Below are 6,000 nucleotides of genomic sequence, written 5' to 3'. Positions count from 1 at the left end.
TTGCATGCTGTGTCGGATAGCCTTCCTTGGTTTGCCCCAATGGCAAACTACTTGGTTGCAAGAATCTTCCCTCCCAACCTTTCAAAAAACCAAAGGGACAAGTTGAGGAGTGATTCCAAATACAATATTTGGGATGACCCTCACTTGTGGAAGAGAGGTGTGGACCAAGTAATCCAAAGGTGTGTCCCAGAATCCGAATTCCAACGAATTCTTGAAGCTTGCCATTCATCCGAATGTGGTGGCCACTTTGGCCCACAAAGGACTGCTAAAAAAGTGTTAGATTGTGGATTCTGGTGGCCAACCTTATTCAAGGATGCTAACCGGTTATGTGTGTCTTGCCATCAGTGTCAGAAGTCAGGAAACGCATCCCAAAGGGATGAAATGCCTCAGCAACCTATGTTGTTCTGCGAGATATTTGATGTATGGGGCATTGACTTTATGGGACCGTGTCCCAACTCTAGTGGGTATCTGTATATTCTGTTGGCGGTTGACTACGTGTCAAAGTGGGTAGAGGCCGTGCCTACCCGCCTTGATGACGCCAATACCGTTGTTTCTTTCATATAGAATCATATTGTGTGCCGTTATGGGTCGCCACGAGCAATCGTGAGCGACCAAGGATCCCACTTTTGTAACAGGAAAGTAGAAGCATTGCTCAAGTGCTATGGAGTGACGCATAAGGTTGCTACTGCTTATCATCCGTAAACAAATGGGCAAGCGGAAGTGTCCAACCGGGAAATCAAGAGAATCTTGGAAAAAGTGGTCAATCCACAAAGAAAAGATTGGAGCCTCCGGTTAGGGGATGCACTATGGGCATATTGGACGGCCTACAAGACCCCGATAGGGATGAGCCCTTTCCGGATCGTCTATGGTAAGGTGTGCCACCTTCCGGTGGAGATTGAGCATCGAGCCTATTGGGCGGTAAAGCAGTGCAACATGGATCTAGCCAAGGCGGGTGAAGCTAGGAAGCTACAACTAGAGGAGCTTGAATGCTTGAGGAATGAGTCATATGAGAATGCCCGAATCTACAAAGAAAAGACTAAAGCATTCCATGACCATCACATTCGGAGGAAGGACTTTCAAGAGGGAGATGACATCCTCCTCTACAACTCAAGGCTCCGATTTATGCCTGGCAAGCTCCGCTCTAGATGGGAAGGACCTTTCAAGGTGAAGGAGATGAAGCCCTACGGAGTTGTAGAATTGTTTGATCCCAAAAGTGAAGCGACTTTCAAGGTGAATGGACATAGAGTGAAGAAATACCATGGTTGCAAGCCTCTAAGGGAGCTAGAGGTGTACATATTGGAGGATGCACCAAGAAGAGAGGAAGCTTAAGAAAAGGACCGTCCAACTTAAGGACGTTAAAGAAAAGTGCTTGGTGGGAGGCACCCCACCATGGTAAGATCTTCCTTGTTTATACCATCTTCTTAGTATTTTTGGTTTCTTGTGAATTTTAGGATCTTTTGTTGATTGATTGAGTGCATAGGGATGTTAGTTTTCCTGATTTTATTGGGTAGAAAAAAAATGTTCTTGTAGATAGGGTGTGTAAAAGTGAAGAAGACAACAATTTGTCTTTGAAAAAGAGCACCGACGCGCCAGCGCAGAGTGCGCGCGCGCGCCGGTAGCAATTCCCAACTCTTGGGCCAATTACCCGAGAGTTATGCCCACTTCATGCCCAAGTCGCTCCAGGCACTCACGCGTCCGCGTACATGCCGCCTGCGCGCACTCTGGAAATTTACCCATCGACGCGCTAGCGCACGGTGCGCGCGCGCGCCAATGGCGAGTATGACTTCTCTGGTACAAAAACCAGAGAGTTGTGCCACAATTGGGCCAACCTTGTGCCAGAACATACGCGTCCGTGCGTAGTGCGCATCCGCGCCAGTGGCGAAACACCTCAAGCACGCGTCTGCGCAGGGTGCGCGCCCGCGCGCCTACCTCACTGACTCACTCTGGTACAAAAACCAGAGACTTGTGCTAACTTTGTGCCACTTTTGTGCCTGAGGCACAACCTCTCTTGCGCACGCGCGCCACTGACGCACCCGTACTATCTGCTATCACTCTCACCGACGCGCCAGCGCACCTTGCGCGCGCGCGCCGGTTGCGCGAGTCAATTTAAGACCTTCGCACCTTGCCTTGTTTTTTTTTCTTTCTTTCAACCCCTTCTCTTCTTTAGTTTCTTTCTCCTCTCAACCCATCGCTTCCCTTCTCTTCTTCTTCTTCCACAACCCACCACCATTGTCTCCGGCCACTCACCGGTGACAACCACCCTTTTCCGGTGGCGCTACACTTCTCCTATTTTCTCTCTCATCTTCACAAAAGAAGATTCAACCTTGCTTTTTCTTACTCATCAAGGTTTAGCTTCTTCCATTTCTTTACTTCCATTTTTTTCCTTACATTATTTCTTCTAATTAGATACTTCTTATTGCGTTACTTAGTTTCCCTTTTATTTAATGATGATGTTTCTTGTTTTTGTTTGCTTACTCTTCCTTTATTTCTCCATGGATATTGAACTTGAGCTTAATTTGCATTACTAGATCTTTTGTCACTCTTTTACCATTGTGTGATGTTTATGTGATGATTGATGTTCCATTTTGGGCTTTGCATTGGTTTAGTATCTCATAATTGCTCATTGCTTGATTATTGCACGCCAAATGTTCGAGGAAATGCACACATCCCATTTTGGCTCAATTTAGCCATGTACTTTTCAATTGTTGCTCCTTCCTCATTCACTTGCTTTCTCTTAAATGCATTGAGCCTAACTTGTGTGCTTGTAGTTGATACTTACCAGTTAAACATTCTTGAATGTGACTTGCTCTTTATTATGGATGCTTGAGACCACTCTTCTCATGCCATTGCATGCATCACTTCCTCTTGCATCCCATGCCAAGTGTTATGACCCTTGCTTTTACACCTACCACGGGCATTACAATTCACTTGCATGTCTTTTGTCAAATTGATTCTTGGGTGTAATGTTTTTCTTCTTTCTCTCCCTTTTTAGGATGGCCACCAAGAAGGCAAGGAGATAGCTCCAAAAAAACCGGCCGCAAAGAGGGCACCCCAAAAATCAAATTCTAAGGCGCGTTCTTCAATAGGAGCCAAAGCCCTATCAAAGAAAGGGAAGACACCCGCTCCTATTGATGAGAATGACAAGGGCAAACCGGCAAGAGACTCTTCAAGGTTCCCCAACCGCTTCTGTGAACTTAAGTTCCCTTCCATAGCCGTAAGGAACTATCACCCTGAGCATCTACTAGCTCCTCCGGACAAGATTGCTCCTTATATTCTACCCCGCATTGAACACCGAGGATGGGAGTTTCTCTTGAGGAAACCAAAGGAAATCAACCTCTCTTGGGTGGAAGAATTTTATACTAACTACCACCTTTCCTCTCTTCAATCGGTATACATGCGCCGGAAGCAAGTCCCAGTTTCAGAAGAGGCTATTCAGCAAGTGCTTAATGTTCTACCAGTGCCAAGTGACATGGATGGCTACCAAGAAGTCTTATGTCAGTGAGAGGAGTATGGATTCAATTGGGACTCGATCCTCCGAGTCATTGCTGAGCCAGAAGCTTCTTGGATCCAAGGTCGACTGCGGATGAGGCCCAAGAGTATTGACGCTCGCTTCCTCACTGTAGAAGCTAGAGCTTGGGCCCAAATCCTATCCCACTATGTGTTGCCTAGCACCCACAAGTCGTCCATCACGGCGGACCTTTCCTTGCTTATGTGGTGTGTTCTCACGGAGAAGCCGGTGAACATTCCACCTCTTGTCAAGCAAGTAATGAGTCAAGTTCACGACCGGGGTAATTTGCCATTTCCAGCGTTGGTGTCTGACTTAATTGCTGCTACGGGTGTTTCTTGGGAAGCCAAAGATAAGAGGATTATGATTCCGGCTAAGGGCGATGTAGTCCCAAGTGGAAAATACTTACACCTTCCCATGAACAAACCAAGCCTCGACATGGCCCCGCCACTTCTTTTTCCTTCTAGCTCATCATCACCACCACTGCGATCCACACATCAAAGGATAGAAGATCTTCACCGAAAGCTTGATAGATATGAGTGGCGCAACCACCGCCGCTATACTTACATCAAGACACTTCTGGGTTTTGTTGCCCCTAGCATGGAGGAACCCGAAATATTCACATCCACCTCGAACCCAACTGATGGGAGTTCTGATGAAGGGGATAGTGAAGGCTCCGGTCCCGACCGTCCCTTGCATATCATTCGTAGCACGGAGGACCGTGCCAAATTCTAAAGTGTGGGGAGGTCGTCTGACCGATCTCCATGGGTAACACTCTCTTCTCCTCAATACCCATGGATTTATTTTTCTCTGTTTATATATTGCATGTGTAGTTAGTCTTGCTTGTAAATACTCTTTGCATGATGGTTAGTTTCTATAGAGTTACCTGGTCAAAACAATAACTTTCTTTCTAAGAAACTGTGTTCTGGGTGACCTACCAAAAAAAAAAATTTTTTTTTGCAGTAAACTTGCTTTAAGAATGTATTTTAGAACATAGTAATTGAGTCAAGAACACAAGCATGAAAATTTTGAGCCTATGGCATGGTTACATCTTTTAACCATTATTTCCATTCTTGTGTGCATATCCCTCTCTCTATGAGTGTGATCCTTGCTTTGTCTAATTCTATATGTCCATTGCTTTATGTATGAATGCATTTACATGATTGAGGCCATCATTTTAAAAGTCACTTTTCCCAAATAGCCTTAACTCTTATATCTACCATTGCTAACCAATTTTGAGCCTTTGATAAATCCTCTTGTTCTTAAATAGAACTCATCAACAACCCTAAGTGAAAAACCATGAATGTCCCTGAATTTGAATCCTTGATTGGCTTAGGTGAGTTAGGATGTGTATCATTCAAATAGGAGGGTATACTTGGGAAATTCGGGTAGATATATAAGCATGTAATTGTAGTGTAATTGAAGATTCTAGGATTTTGGGAATATACTCCTGTGTTAAATGATTACACCGTATGCATTGATACTTTGGTTCACAAAGAAATCCCAAGAAAAGGGGATACATATATATATATATATATATATATATATATATATATATATATATGCTTAAAAAAAGAGAGAGAGAGAAAAGAAAAAAAATAATAATAAAAAGAGAGAGAAAGCAATGAAGGGGACAAAGACGCCCCAAGATAAAGTAATAAAAACAACGCATACGGATGTGAATTGAAAAAGATGCACGAGTATGCAAAAAGGGTAAAACTAAAGGGTAGCTAGGAATATATTGTAGTTGTATAGGTTGTTCTATGTGTCTAGTGGATCCTAGGTTGATCAAGGACTCAAATTTTGAACCCACTTGGCCATATACATCCTTACCTTCACCCTAGCCCCGTTACAACCCATGAATAAGACCTCATGATACTTGTAAGCATGTATTAAGTAATTGTTGATTGATTAGATGAAAGACAAATCTTGGAAAGCATGATTAGGAGGAGATTGAGTGACGAACCCTAGACACTTGAGCGAATAGAGCGGATACACTTCCGGTGAGGGTTCGATGCTCAATGCTTGTTCCCGGCTTTCACAAGCGTTCGTTCAGCAAGTTGTATGCACTCTTTAGTGATATTCAATTTGGTAGAACTCATGAATTGCATACCATTTTCACCTTATATGCTCACATGTATTCTTGAAGGATAGAATCACTTTTGACCAAGTATATAGATGATTTTACATTAGTTGCACACATCCACTTAGTTAGTTTGCATTTCATAAACCCTTTTTCACCATGATCCTTGGTCTTTTCTTTTTATTTTAAGCATGAGGACATGCTTGGTTTAAGTGTGGGGAGATTTGATAAACCCCGATTTTGTGGTTTATCTTGTGCTTATTTTGAGGGATTTTATCACCTTTTCTCACATTTATTCAATAAAATAGCATGGTTATGTGTTCACTTCCCAATATTGCTCTATGATGTAAAACGTGCTTATTTTGCCTTAAAATTGCCATATTTTAATCCTCTTCTATTGCCATTCGATGTC

This window comes from Arachis ipaensis, chromosome B3 (genome assembly GCF_059453495.1).
Source record: "Arachis ipaensis isolate K30076 ecotype BB chromosome B3, ASM5945349v1, whole genome shotgun sequence".
Taxonomy (NCBI): domain Eukaryota; kingdom Viridiplantae; phylum Streptophyta; class Magnoliopsida; order Fabales; family Fabaceae; genus Arachis; species Arachis ipaensis.
This window is presented reverse-complemented; position numbering follows the sequence as displayed.